A 16,328-nucleotide genomic window follows, 5' to 3' on the forward strand; every position below is an offset into this window, starting at 1 on the left:
AGAATGTGCGGATGTGCTGGCTGTTCCGGATCCATGCTGGTCGCAAACCCACTATGTTGGTTTTCTCATGGCACGGCTCATATTTTTTGATTGACCTACTTAGATAAAAATTATGTTAGACTTCATTTACCCGAGGGGTAATATATCGGACGTCATGCTGTAATCTGACGTCATAATTGATGTCGTAATGGTCTCTTACCAGTCCATGCGTCAACCGTTGTTTATCGCAGAATATATAGAGCTTTATTTCCTTGTTTATTAGTAATCAAGGCGTTAGTCCGGGTGGTTAAAAACTGCAGCATCAGAACGATGAACCTTGGTAAATTAGAAAATTAATCAAAAAAGGCCTCGATTGTTTTCATTATGACATGCACATTGACATTTTTATGCCCCCCCCCCCCCCCCCCCCCCACTTCGGAGAAGGAGGGGTATATTGTTTTGCAGATGTTTGTCAGTCGGTCGGTATGCAATCGGTTTCCGGATGATAACTCAAAAACTCTTGAGCCTAGGATCATTAAGTTGATAGAGAGATTGGTCATATAAGTCCAATTTAAATAAAATATATAGAAAATAATAAAAACTATTCTAAAAAGAAAAGACATTTTATTTTTATGAAAAAAAAATCCCAAGGTATGTGGCTTTGATGCATACCCCCGATTTGTTTGCGCGCCTGAATACCCAAGTATTTATACCCATTGATGCAGAAATCGTTCCTGAATAATTTTATATATCATATTGTTATATATGTCTTAAAGCTAAGGCCGCCCGTGCGATTATCACAGCTATACCCGAAACCGTGTGATTCTCACGCCGTTTTTTGTAGAGCCCGTTGTCCAAATGGATTTTCGGTGTCAGTCCGTATTTCTTTGTCCTGACCATAAGTTGTCTTTGATTGATGTGGGATTTTAAAATAACTTATCACAATTGTTCACCAATCATTAGACGGCGTGTCGCGTGCAACACCCGTGTCAACTTCTTACGGTCAAGGTCACACTGAGTTTAAAGGTCAAATACGGCTATTACTGACTTTGTCTGGACAATAACTTCGTCATTGAAAGTGGAATTATAAAATGACCTGGCACAATTGTCACCATCGTGAGATGGTGTGTCACATGCAACACCGGCGTCAATATCTTAATGGTCAAGGTCACACTTGGAGTTTAATGGTCCAATATTGCTATAATTGACCTTGTCCGGACAATAACTTTGTCATTGAATGTGGGATTTTAAAATAATTTGGCACAATTCTTCATCACCATGAGACGGCGTATCGCGCGCAAACACCTGTGTCAATATCTCAAAGGTTAAGGTCACACTTGGAGTTTAAAGGTCAAATGTGGCTATAATTGACCTTGTCCGGACAAAAACTTTGTCATTGAATGTGGAATTATAAAATAACCTGACACAATTGTTTTATTTGGCACAAATGTTTGTCTCAGTGAGACAGAGTTTCGTGTGCAACTCCGAGTCATTTTGTCAGCCGACGGGCTCGACATCTTGCCCTTGGGCATCTCGTTTTCAAAGTATATATGTCTAACACTAAGACCGCCTGTGCGATTATCACGGCTATACCCGAAACCGTGTGATTCTCACGCCGTTTTTTTCAAAGGATGTGGCTTTGATGCACACGACCGATTTGATACGCGCCTGAATACCCAATAATTTATACCCGTTTATGCAGCAATCATTCCTGAATAATTTTATTTACCATATATGTACATATGTCTAAAACTAAGACAGTCCGTGCGATTATCACGGCTATACCCGAAACCGTGTGATTCTCACGCCTCCGCGTAGTTATCGCAAGATACGGAAACCTTAAGACAACTTTTAATATGAATTACTTTATTACTTTTCCCATTTTTTTTTCAAAATATGTTGCTTTGATGCTCACTATAGAGTTACTACACACATGAATATTAAATAAATAAATAAATACATACGCCGCAAAAAATGCCTAGTACCCGCCCAGGCACTGGATTATTTCATAATTTATCAGCTCGTGGTCACTGGCACCAGATCAGAAAGAAAATGCCTCCGTACGTGTTATACCCTACCCCTAGGTATTCTATAAGAACCATGGTCGTGAACGGGAAATTAGACTAACCCGTTTCAATCGTACATTTCTCAACTTAAACGCGCAGTTCGGTGAATGGGTATGTAGCATATTGAACAAGCGATAATTTATCTTCCATCGTGCACCAGTCACATTGTCTCAATATTCCATATTGCTGAGATTATCAACATATTTTATGATTTCGTCAACGTTACAGAAAAAACTTGCTTGACCTTCCCTAATGAACATCCGGTCTAGAGGTCACGACAGTGTGCACATGTTTGGCGAAACGTAAACAAACAAAAACAGAATTTAAAAAAAATCACAATTTTACACTAAAACTCGAAATGATGAATGAAATTCATCTTGTATACGATATTTAATTTGAAATCGTACATTGGTCTGCATCTGTTCTGTTTATTTAATTCATTTTGCACATTAATGCTGCATTTTCACATTTAGCGAACACGGTAGTAAAGCGACGATTGACATACATTTTCACAACAGCCAATCAGAATGGTTTTTTAATCTAGAACGGAACTCACCAGGAAGTTCAAGCAAGTTTTTTTGTGTTACGTTGAAATTACTATAAACTACGCGTTGTTTTTCTAAGATAAGATGTATTAAAGAAATGCGACCGGTACTCAATGGAAGATAAATTACCACTTGTTTGATATCCATAGTACACATTTACCGCACTGCGTGTTTTAGGTATGAAATGCGCGATTGAAACGGGTTAGTATATTTTCCCGTTCATGACCATGGTTCTTATAGAATACCTAGGGGTAGGGTATAACACGTACGGAGGCATTTTCTTTCTGATCTGGTGCCAGTGCTCGTGGTTAAGCATTTCAGTCCAATTTAGATAAAATATATTGAATAAAACTAAAACTATTTTAAAAAGAAAGGCAAATATTTTCATAAAAAATCCTTTTTTTTTTCAAGGTATGTGACTTTGATGCTCACCTCGAATTGATACGCGCCTGAATACCCAATTATTTTATATCCGTTGATGCAGAAATCATTCCTGAATAATTTTATGCATCATTTTGGTAAATATGTGTAAAACTAAAACCGCCCGTGCGATTATCACGGCTATACCCGAAACCGTGTGATTCTCACGCCGCCGAGTAATTATCACAATATACGGAAACCTTTTAAGAGAAATTTTAATATGAAATACTTTATTAATTTTCCATTTTTTAACATATGTTGCTTTGGTGCTCACACCCGAGTTTCTTCACACCTGAATATTAAAAAAATTACGCCATTAAATGCTGGAATCATTCTTGAAAAAAATTAATACATCGTACTCGTATTCTATACATGTCTTAAACCAGAAGGTCTAATACGTATCAGTTGTTCCAACTTAGACTAACAACGTCCATTTAATATTAACGGCCACACGCCGAACCGCAAAAATGCTAAGTAACCGCTTCTGTCTTGTTTCTTTTAAGAATCAACTCGCCGTTAAACATTTGATTTTAATGCACTACACGGAAAAATCACTTCGAAATTAATTCCACAGGATGCTCTGTTACCACGCAGATAATTGCTCAATACAGAATAATTATTTTCTTTAAATAGAAATAAATATATTTTTTATCAAAATGTTATTACATTTAGTGTGCACCCTTGCGAAAGGCCTCAAGCCACGCACTGGAAAATAAAGTTTTAAAAATAGACGCAGAAGCATTCTGAATTTATTTTTGCATTATATAGGTATATCATATATACGCCGCCCGCATAGACATTTATCGTAGTATACTCCTCACTAGCCGCCCCTGGATTTTTTAAAGTTCGTATCAGCTTCTAGCCGCCCCTGGATTATTAAAGATTGTATCAGTTCATAATATTCGGTTTAAAAATAAATGTACGGAGAAGTATTAACAATTTAACACTACTATAAAAAGGTCTGAATCATTTTGTTTATGAAAAACAAAAACAAAAAAAAACTTTCCTTTTTCTTAAAACTATGTTGCTTTTATGCACACACCGAGTTGCTACGCACCTGAATATAAAATATCATTCTTGATAATCTTGTACGTGGTTATTGTATATATGTCTAAAACTAACAACACCCGTATATTTTAACATACGCTGTACGTCATATTTCTCTATCAAAAAGGCGTCAGTTATAATCCGACCCTGGTTTCTATAAAGCTCATCATTAAACGTTTCGTTTTATTGCAGTGCACAAACATATTTATAATTGATTTCGAAGATAGTTAGATTTCATTATTTCTTTCAAAAAAGGAGAGCATGCAATGCTATACTTATGTTTCCACGCACATAAATAGTCCGCTTATACAGAATATAATTGTTTCCCTTAAATAAAAATTTTACCAAAATATTATTATATTTTAGTATGCACGCACGTGTTTTCCCAATCATTGTCCGCCCCCGGATTCCTAATATTCATATCAGTCCAATTCAGATAAAATATTGAAACTATTCTAAAAAGAAAGACTTGATTATATTTATGAAAAAAAAATCCCATTTTTTTTCAAAGTATGTGGCTTTGATGCACAACCCCGAATTGATACGCGCCTGAACACCCAATTATTTTATACCCATTGATGCAGAAATCATTCCTGAATAATTTTATGTATCATACTGGTATATATATCTAAAGCTTAGACCGCCCGTGCGATTATCACGGCTATACCCGGAACCGTGCGATTCTCACGCCGCCGCGTAATTATCACACGCGTGGTAATATTACCACGCGTGTGATATTCACGCGACACCGGTATAAACATATGAACTATGATTAAGGGAATGTCGAAAATTGTGTCCTAATGAATAAGCTTAACACTGTCGTGACATCACCATCGTGACTTCGGTGGTGAATTCTGTTTATCGCCAAATATATGTCCGATTTTAACATTTCATTTCTTCTTCATAATACATCAAATTAATGCACTTTTTTAGTTATGGATATGGATATGCTAGACCGTTATTTCTTGCATACCAGACGGAGATTTCCGGAATTTTTACCGGTGCTGGAAAAATCCATCTGACACTCCGGGGTGTAAGATGACTCTCGTGTTTTAAATGACGTATTACGAACTACATATATGTAGAAGATGTATGTAGTTATTTATGTTTTATTTCGTAAAACGGAATAAAACTCCAGTACATTGACAGTTCCTCTTTGTTCCTGATAGTATATTTCCCGATTCAAAACACGTTATTTTATCCAAAAAAAAATCATAACGTTACGCTGCAACTGATAAAACAAAACTGGAACTAAACATTGTTATTTGTCTTTGAAACGTCAAGACGTCTTTCCTGTTTACGGACGTTGGTTTCCCGCGCTTTCTTTTAATACGCTGCTATAAGAAATAGTTCTAAAAAGAAAGCTGTTAGACTGTTTTTATTTTTATTGTTATATCTTGACATTGGTGTGCAAGAAAAGATTCTGTCACTGGTTATAGGTGCAGATGGGAATACTCGGCCCTCGGGTAACTGTTTAGGCGGTAACTCGGTAGGAACCTCGTTACCGCCTAAACAGTTACCATCGAGGCCGGAAGTTCCCATCTGCACCTATAACCAGTGAAAGAATCTTATAAACTTTAATGCCCTATAAGTATGCCTATGTGTTATAGTTACTTTTATAGATTTACTATAGAGGTGGATTCAATTCCCAAATTAGGAAAATGTTTAACTTGTTAAATATGAACTGTCATTTTGTAACAGGATGAAACCCCGTTCAGCAGGAATGGAAACCTTGTGTCTGTACATTTCTGGGATGAAGTAGCATTTGGAAAATGGATTGTCAAAATAAAAAGCAAATATTCCAAAGGTATGCATATATAAGTCATATTTATAAAATATCGTTTATAAACGTATAACATAATAATTATACCTAAAGATAGCATTTATCGGTAGTACATGTAACTCAATCGACAAGGATACATTAAGAAGATCTTTTACCTTAGAAAACTTCTATGAAATAGTTAAAATGGGTATGCTGTATAAGACATTGAGCATAACTTCTTATATATTGCAGCAAAAACCAAAGTGCATAACGTTTCATTAACACTTTACGGGACAAGACACGCGAGCTACGTACTATTGGCTGCTAAATATATGACACAGTGCGGTAATGAGGATATCTATGGAAACTCGAACGGTCACCAGAAGCAGGCAGCAACTAACGAAGCAAATGGTGCTAAACCTAATGTAAAAGATCATTCAAAACTGACGGATAAAGCCGTATCTGAAATCATATTGATTTCTGTGTTTGTAGTTGTTTTAATGAATGTCATATTTTATAAATTGTACAAATATAATACTAATACTAATTTACATGTTGACAAATATGATAACTTTGACAGAAAAGCGCAGTCCAATATAATGTTAATGTCTACCTTTAAGGGACCAACTTTAAACTTGACCGAAGAACAAAATGACAATTATAATTAAACAATTTTATGCCGTGCTTCTCTCGTCTTATCACTGTGTAGTAGAGAGGGGACTTGAGTGATTGCGTTCTGGGAGTGGCCTTTCATGAAAAATCTTGCCGTTGATTCTGTTACATGTAATTAGCGCTCATAACTGCAGTCTTACGTCCTGTGCGACCGAAAAATATACTTTTACAGAGATCGATTTTCTAACTTTGGATAAGACTTATTACCTGTCCTGCCACTATATACATATAAGGAAAAGAGGCAACAGTCTCCCGTGGTCACGTGTTTGACAAATCGGAATAACTTGAATAACTTTTGTATGGGATCGACAAAGGTAATTATGCCCGAAGGTTTTTCAAGTTCCAACTATATATAGTTTAAATTACATGTATAAGCGACCATGCTCCTAAACGTGTATTTGTTGACAGATAAGATTTCTGAAGAACATCGTATGCAAAAGGCACTTAAGGAAGATCTGACTGAAATTATTTCATAGTCAAATACACTTATTTTTTAAGATAAGTCCATTATAAGCTATGGCGGTCATACTTATTGATTAATCGGATTAATTAAGACATTGCCTGTAAAGGCACACTCAAGACATATTTGTCTACAATAGTTTTAAAATCTGACAGTCAGGCTGTTTCTGACAGTAAGATTTTACAATTTTATACATGTTTGGGTCGTCTTATTAATATCATAACTTTGCGAGATACATGCGAGGTTTATTTTCGTTAGTTCCGATTTACCATAATATTTACGATTCTCGTAAACCGACTTATTAAAGTTTTTGTAAATCCACATATCGCCATCATATTAACTTTCTCTTACATTTCTTATAACTGGTTAAACACAGTAACGCAATCTATGTTTTTAACGTCGTGTTGATAAAACTGGCTCTTGCTTAGTGACAAAACAACCGGCATTATCTGGAAACAAACTTTTAACTTTATCTTATAGTCATAATTTACAAAAGTTTTCTTCCGCGGACCCAAACACAAACAAAAATATTCGCTCGGGAAAACTAAGAAGTTCAGGGGCCAGTTGTTCGAAAGGCTGTTAAATTTAACGGTCCGTTATATCTGATAACGAATCATTAAATTTAATCGTTATGTTAAATTCTGTTGCTAATCAAGCTTTGGAGCTCCGTTAAAATTTAACAGAGCTTTCCAAGATGGCTGCCGCTTTGTTTGTCAATGTGCGAAAGCAACGTGAATATAGGCACACGACCCACGTACAGAACCTAAACGACAATGAAATGTTGTATTGGAGAGGTACCGCTTTTCAAATAATGGTATAAATTATCTTGAAAATTTACTGTTAGATGACCTCAAGAGGCCCACACATCGTAGTTGTGCTTTGTCACCTAAGCAACAAATTGTAATTGCATTGGGATTTTTTGCCACTGGTTCTATGTACCAAGTAATAGGAGATACTATGGGCTTCAACAAAGGGACCGTCAGTCGGGCAGTAGATAGTGTGACCAATGCTTTATTGGGCCACTTTAAAGATTTTGTATCATGGCCCACTCCAGATGAAAAGAAAAAGATTTCTACTGGATTTTATCAGCTCGCTGGTTTCCCAAACGTGATAGGTTGTATCGACGGAACACACGTAAGGATACAGGCTCCTGCTGGCGATGAAGCTTCCTACGTCAACAGAAAAGGATTTCATAGTATTTCAGTCCAAGCAGTTTGTGATGACAAAGGTAAATATCCTCTTAAATCTAAAAAAAAAATCATGATTTCATCTGTTGAGGTAGGTCAAAACCGCTTACAACATGGAGTCTAAATGACAATAAGCGGACTTATGATACGGTCCTGGAAACTATAGTTAGCTGGCTGAAAATACGGCCCTGGAGAAAAGTCATGAAAGCCACCAATACCGACTGAAAATAATTGTGCATGCTCATTTGTGTATATTGCATCAAACATTTATAAAATGAACATATCAAGGTGAAACTAATAGCTGGACCTCCGTTAGTCCAAAATAATAGGACGTTTCGGGACAGCGCAATAACTTTTGACTGCAGCTGTCTCCGTCACGTCCGAACTTGGAATAGCAACACTGATTTCTGATAGAATAAAACGTACATGTCCAACAAAGAAAGTTACTATTTTAAATGAACAATTTGAGTCAGTTTTTTTTTTTTTTTTTGTCAAAACCTAAACCCTTAAGTCTGAAATTTTTGTCTGAATTATCAAAATTTGAATATGGGGAAACCTAGCTAAAACATTTCAACTCGGAGATGTTAATAAGTTGTTACGGATCTCTGAGCTGAAACGAATCCTGTACTAAACCCTAACCAGGAATCGTGCCCAAAGTCTGTCACGCTATAATTTGATCAAATGAAATGCAATGATTTAACCTTTTACTTTAAAATATTTCTAACGGATTTCTCTTTTGATCTGGCATAAAATGATAGATGCAAGTTATACACACAAGTTTCAAATTGGTACCTCTGTCAGCAATATTTTGTCTGCCACTGCAGTTGTGTCCTGATCAGGGTACTCTTCATTTTGAAAACCAATAGGCGGTATAGAATCGTTATTCATTGACCGTTTCTGAAAGCTTAAACCTTAGGTATGTTTTTATGAATTTTATCTAAAATTGTTATGTTTATGATTAAATTGAACTCATAAATAGGTAAAAATTTGATCTTTATTTTCAAAAATAAACACGTGCTCTGAACTGTTGCATGATGTCATCAGTTTCTCACGAGAGACTGTGCGAGATGTTGCGGTTTGATACTGGTTAGTTAACCAAATAGGGTTTCTCCCTAACATAATGGACAAGACCATCAGAAATTAAAAACAGCGACAGTTAAGTTATGGTAGCCAGAACTAGGGGAAACCCAAACCTTACAAGATGCCATGCCTAATATCACAATTGAAAATGAAGGGATACCAAAACTGCTTATAGATCTAAATCCTCACAAGGCCTCAGGCCCAGATAAAATATCACCAAGACTCTTAAAAGAGATAAGCCTACAAATTGCCCCTTATTTGACTAAAATTTTCATGCCTTCACTTGGTACTGGCAGTGTGCCACAGGACTGGATGACGGCTATCGTTAACCCTGTATACAAAAAAGGCCCTCGCAGCAAAGCCATGAATTACAGGCCCATCTCTCTTACTTGCATTGCATCCAAATTGATGGAACATATCTTAGTATCAAATATTATGATTCATCTAGATAATAAAAACTTGCATGCTTAATCCCTTCCAACATGGTTTCTGTTCAAAGCACAGTTGCGAATCCAAGTTAATTGCTTTTAGTAAAGAAATCTTTGATAACCTATAAGCTGGTTAACAGACAGATCTCATTGTAATGGAATTTAGTAAAGCGTTTGATAAAGTTGACCACAATCTTTTGGTATATATATAAGCTATTTAAATAAGGTATTGACAGGAAAACTGTCATGCGGATAAAATCTTTCCTTCAAAAACGTCAAACCGTGGTTGTAGAAGGCCACCAATCAGGTGTTCTACCTGTAATGTTAGGGGTACCCCAAGGATCTGTCCTTCGGCCTTGCCTTTTCCTTACTTATATCAATGACCTGTCAGACTCACTTTAAAGCAGTGTAAGACTTTTGCTGATGACACAGTAGTTAACCTCACTATTGATACCATGCATGATTGTGAGACTGTCCAGCAGGACCTCCGTAAATTAGAACTGTGGGGAAAGACCTGGTCCATGGAGTTTAATCCTGATAAGTGCGAAGTGATTAGAATTTCAAAAAAGAGAAAAACCATCACCTTTCCCTATAAGTTATATAACCATGAATTAAAAACTACTAAAAATGCTAAGTACTTAGTTGTAACCATCAGTGAGGACTTTTGTTGGAAATCTCACATACAAAATGTATCAAAGAAGAGTAACAATATCCTAAAATGCATCCCAAGTTATGTTGTATAAAATCCATCACTCAGTTGTCTGTGTAGATCACAATTACCTTATAGAATGTAGGAACCTTAACTTTCATGTCCCCTTCTCTCGTACACAGTATCACATGAATTCATTCTGAACGGCTTGACCTCCATAAAGAACGGTAAGAAAATTGTATACATATATATTGATAAAGTACTGCAGATTTGATGGGTGTTACTTCATTTTCCAATTGAACATAAACCATTCACAGTTGTGTACTTTTTGACCTATTTTAATGATTGATTTTAATTTGGTACTAAATTACTATTTAAATTCATTCATTTGAGGTAAGAGAACCTCCAGGTCCGGATATCTAGTCCGCCCAAGAAGTTAAAGTGTCTAGCGGAAAGTTCACATTCAAGAACAGAGCGTATCAACAATGTACCGAAAAGCTTACTGTAACGCAGAGATTTGCCTGATTGTTCTTAACGGTCCGCGCGTGAACCAAAAGTATAAAATACAAATTTATTTTTATAGCTCTCTGGTTTATGAAAGAATATACCGAGCTTGAAATCTTCTATGTTTAACTGGCTTTAAAATCCGACCATGTTAGAACCATTTATGAAATGTGACACGGTGTTTTTATTATATAAATGACGTATGCATCTATTGTTCTAACAGGAAGATTGACCAGTGTAAATGCGAGTTGGCCGGGATCGTGTCATGACAGTCATATCTTTAGGACGTCTGGATTATGCCATAAGCTAGAACGGGAAAACAAGGCGTTTTCTGATGGTGTATTACTAGGCGACAGTGGGTAAAATATATCTCAAAATTAAAGACTCCGATATTATACATACAATAATCCTTTGTTTAGACACGCCAAGTCTAGCAAAATAGATTATGTAAGTACGTGCAAATTATTGCAATTTATTCTGCACAGTGAAAACCCAACTCGTTGTGTGTGTATATTAATCAGGACAGTTGTGATATGAGAGTGTTCATTTTAAATATGTTTTTAAGTGAAATATTCAATCAGTTTTTAAAGTCCACAGTTCTTGTACTCTAAACTTCTTAATATTGTCTATATCTAAAGCGTTTATGTTTCTGGTTTAACCATATGATTTTTTTTAAACAATTTACATTAATATAAATTAAAGCATGTAGCAATATCAGTTTGTTTTTCGAAAATATCCATCCTTAAGATCTTCTCTTCATCTGTGTCACATCAGCTATTACACAAGTGACAGTTCTAAAATAGAAAAAATGGAATCTCCACAGGCATAACACGATACAAATTCCATGCTATAATTATGCATTTTTTTCAATGAATACAGATATGCATGCAGACCCTTTTTAATGACCCCATTTCTTGTGGCAGACACGGAAGGCAAAGTACGTTACCAGCAGAGTCACAAAAGGACACGTGTCACAATAGAAAGAGCATTTGGACAATTGTAAAACCGCTTTCATGTCCTTCATTCTGAAGTATACATTTAATCTTTAAATAAGTCTTTATTCATGACTGAATTTTATGCCACTACAGTACTGACTACATGTCTATGTGTTGATACTATCATGTATAAACATTCTAGGCCGTAACAAGTTATATTTAACGTGTTTGTGAACATGGACAGATCCAAACGGAAGGGGAAGAAGCATTTTATAGAAATATTTCGATGCCAAAATACAATGCATATCCGTAGCCTTGACCAACGTATAAACTGGACCAATTTTATAAGTGCAACAACACAGTTGACCCATTTAAACGAGCTGTAATTGCATTGTTTGTTTTGGCCTCGAACGCACGAACCTGCGATCCATAGTTCTACGCTCTCCCTACTTAACTAAGCGGGATGTCATAATGATATTGAGTTTAAGATACTATGTAGACATAATTTTTAAGTCTTAACCAAATAATTTAAAACATCGAGTCACGCGGACAACATATCAAAAGTTATGTCGTTTTTGTCAAATGAATTTAGATGAATATATAACGTGCAATTATCAAATAATACATATAATCTTTTTACAATTATTACACTCTAAACTTATTTTCTGCAATATGTGGTCTGCGCATGCATCATTGGATGTTGCTTATTATAAAAAAAAACAGGTGTTTAATTGCTCTTTTTTTCAGATAAGACTGGCACCATCTAAGGTTTGTCGAGTTGTATGTGCTTGTGTTGCACTTTTCAACATAGCGATCTTGTTGAATGAGCCTGAACTTGATGACTGGAACCAGGATGAGGCTGTAGACCTGGAAAATGAAGACATAGCCGATGCAGAAAGAGATGGCAGCACTGTTCGAAATTTTATTGTGCATCAATATTTTGCATAATACTCAGAAATGAAATAAATAGAAACCCAGCTGTCAAATAATAAAGACGCTGTTATGAACTTAACCGAATATTATTGTTCGCTAATCAGATTTAGAAGTTCTCTTGCATTAAGCTCATTCATCTTATTTTCAGCCGCTTTCAAGATCATGAGCTTCACTTCCAATAACTCTTTCTCTAATCCCTGTCGTTCAACCATTCCTTTAAAGTATGATATCTGATAGTCCACTAAGACATCATTCCTACTTCTCTTAACCCGTCTGGTACAAGGCCTATAACGATAAATTGAGTTAATCATAAATGCAAAGTATTTGAAAAATGGATTTAACACAACATTCATTGGTTTGTTGTCATAATTAAGGTATACAATTGTAGAACATGGAAGAAGTATTTATAATGCCTATATGATATGACCAAATATCTAATTAAGAAAAAATCAAGGCCTTCGAGTGGTTTATCGTCTGATTTACCACGGTTCAGAGTTCAGATGTGTAGGATTTGAACCACGAGGGCGTTAGCCTGAGTGCTTAAATACTGAAGCATCTGAACAATGAACCGTGGTAAACTAGACGATAAATCACAAGAAGGTATTTACTGTTTTTATTCTGACATGCTCATTGACATATCTTAATAAATATTATGCTGGACTTCATTTACCCGAGGACTGTATCGAACATCATGTGACAATTTGACGTCATAATTGACGTTATAATGCTCCCTTTCCGGTCTGCACGTCAACCGTTGTTTATCGCAGAATATACAGAGCTTTATTTGCTTCTTTGTTTAACTGGAAATCAAACTGAGTCATGTTAAAATTAACAATTAATCAAGGCCTTCGAGTTGTTTATCGTCTGATTTACCATGGTTCAGAGTTCAGATGCATAGGAACTGAACCACAATCCTATTCTGTCGTTCATTTCGCATGAACACCAATAAAAAATAGTTTCATTTTTTAAATAAATATAAGATACATAGGCATTGAACAATGAGGGCGTTTAAGCCCGAGTGGTTAAATATTGAAGCATCTGAACGATGAACCGTGTTGAATTAAACGATAAATCACAAGAAGGCCTAGATTGTTTTCATTCTGACATGCTCATTGAAATATTTTAACAAATATCATGCTGGACTTCATTTACCCGAGGAGTACTGTATCGGACGTCATGCGGCAATTTGATTTCCAGTTAAACAAAGAAGAAAATCAAATGCTGTATATCCTGCGATAAACAACGGTTGACGCACGAACCGGTAAGAGAGCATTACGACGTCAATTATGACGTCATGTAGCCGCCTGACGTCCGATACATTACTCCTAGCGTAAATGAATTCCAGTATAATACTTATTGAAATATATCAACGTGCATCGTCCAGATGCTTCAGTATTTAACCACTCGGGCTAACGCCCTCGTGGTTCAAATCCTACGCATCTGAACTCTGAACCGTGGTAAATTAGACGATAAACAACGCGAAGGCCTTGATAATTTGTTAATTCACACAGACATGTTATTTTATAGAGTGCAGACCAAATAATGCATTAACAAAATCACAGAATATCAGAAGATCAAACATCAAGAAAGTATTCAGATTTTGGCCCATTTGCACACAACATCTATACTGTACTAAATGAAATTGGTTTTTAAACTGGGGAGTTTTACATATTTGCACAATCTGATATTGTCTTAAATAATTATATATTTTTGATTCAGAAATGATAGCTTTATAGCTTGAATCTATCTTCATTTTATAGATATGATAAAATCTCTAAGTCATTAATAACTAAAATAAATACATAAACAGCTAAATGTTAAGATTAAGGAGAGGCATTGCTTCATTTATCCAGAGATGTTGGTACTATAAATCCTATTTTCATCAAAAGCTGTAACTTTTATTTCATATATGAATAATTATGAAATTTTGCAAATAACGAGCTATTTTATAGATTGCGAATTATTATCATTTTGAGAAAAAATGTCCAACCTCACATGTGTAAACCGTTCACTGTGGACACAATTTCGCAGCTGGAACGTGTGTCTCCTTAAAACGAATTACTTACGGATTTTTCACTCGTCCTTGTTAAATGATGTGGTCCAGAGTAACGGGACGGACTGGAAGTAAGGTTACCGGATAATAACCATAATCTGATTTAAATAGTCATATTGCTGAAGTAAGATGTTGCAGAGGCCTTACCTTTTATTAAACTGTCTTCATATAACAGTACATGAAACCCGCAATAATGGGATGCCTCTGAAAAAATTGTCTTGTTTGGATACAGGTCTGCATATAAGCTGCATTTCCATGTGTTCATCACAGTTTTATATTAACCACAGTGTATGCCATGCATACCCTGATTCTTCTTCGAAAAGGTACCCTGCTTATACTAGGAAAAGGTATACCATGCATACCCTGATTCTTCTTCGAAAAGGTACCCTGCTTATACTAGGAAAAGGTATGCAATGCATACCATGTATCTACCACAAAAAGGTATGCTATGCATACTCTGCTTACACTACGAAAAGGTATGCAATGCATACCATGTATCTACCACAAAAAGGTATGCTATGCATACCCTGCTTACACTACTAATAGAAGGTATGCAATGCATACCATATATCTGCTACGAAAAGATATGCTATGCATACTCTGCTTACACTACTAAAAGGTATGCAATGCATACCATGTATCTGCTACGAAAAGGTATGCTATGCATACCCTGCTTAGACTACAAAAAGGTATGCAATGCATACATTGTATCTACCACAAAAAGGTATGCTATGCATACCCTGCTTATACTACAAAAAGTTATGCAATGCATACCATGTATCTACCACAAAAGGTATGCTATGCATACCCTGCTTATACTAGGAAAAGGTACCTCAATCTACAGTGTATGTTGTGCATACCACGTACCTACGGTAACAGTGTATGCTGAGTATACTACTAAAACAGTGTATATCGTGCATATCGTGTATCTACTTCAGTAGTGTTTGCCGTGTCTACATACTATAATTCCCCCCCCCCCCCCCCCCCCAAAAAAAAAAAAAAAACAATATTTCGCCATTTTATTTGAACGCTAGGACTAAACATTCGTCAAGGACATCACTCACTGACCTATCTTAAACATTGTCTAAATACATAATAACTTGGTTCTGCTATCTATTATTTCATAAACTGCAATTATAACAGAATACAATGCCTCGGAATATACATTTTTTATTAGTTTTATTTATACATAACATGTCACACAATATACAAGTCATAGCATCACAAAATAACTAATAATTTTATAAGACACCAAATTCTATTGACATTATTACGAAAATGGGGGCAAGGGACAGTAAATTTGAAAATTCCACAAATCTGCGTCGATACCAGTGAAAAATATCATACGCAAGAAGGCAAAGATGGCCTTAGGTCGCTCGCCTGAGAAACACACCATAACAGTGTAAACATCCATTTCAAATTCATCCGAGTTTTTCATGTAATAAACATTCTGCCCAAGTGTCATGAACATTGGAGCACAAATGTATACTTTAGTGTATCAACAAGATTTGGCTTAGTGACCTAGTTTTTGACCCATAAGACCCAAATTACAACTCGTCCAAGATTTTACAGAGACAAATATTTTAACAAAGATTTGTAAAGATTGGA

General features: G+C 35.8%; 1 long non-coding RNA gene across 1 annotated transcript; it reads left to right on the forward strand.

Annotated features, from left to right (window-relative positions):
* The first annotated feature begins 5,542 nt into the window (after window positions 1-5,542).
* On the forward strand, window positions 5,543-6,503 carry LOC128553490 (uncharacterized). The gene is made up of 2 exons (XR_008369357.1): window positions 5,543-5,864; window positions 6,072-6,503. It is a non-coding gene; the product is annotated as an uncharacterized LOC128553490 (long non-coding RNA).
* The last annotated feature ends 9,825 nt before the right edge of the window (window positions 6,504-16,328 follow it).

Source organism: Mercenaria mercenaria, unplaced genomic scaffold (genome assembly GCF_021730395.1).
Source record: "Mercenaria mercenaria strain notata unplaced genomic scaffold, MADL_Memer_1 contig_3885, whole genome shotgun sequence".
In the NCBI taxonomy this organism is placed as follows: Eukaryota; Metazoa; Mollusca; class Bivalvia; order Venerida; family Veneridae; genus Mercenaria; species Mercenaria mercenaria.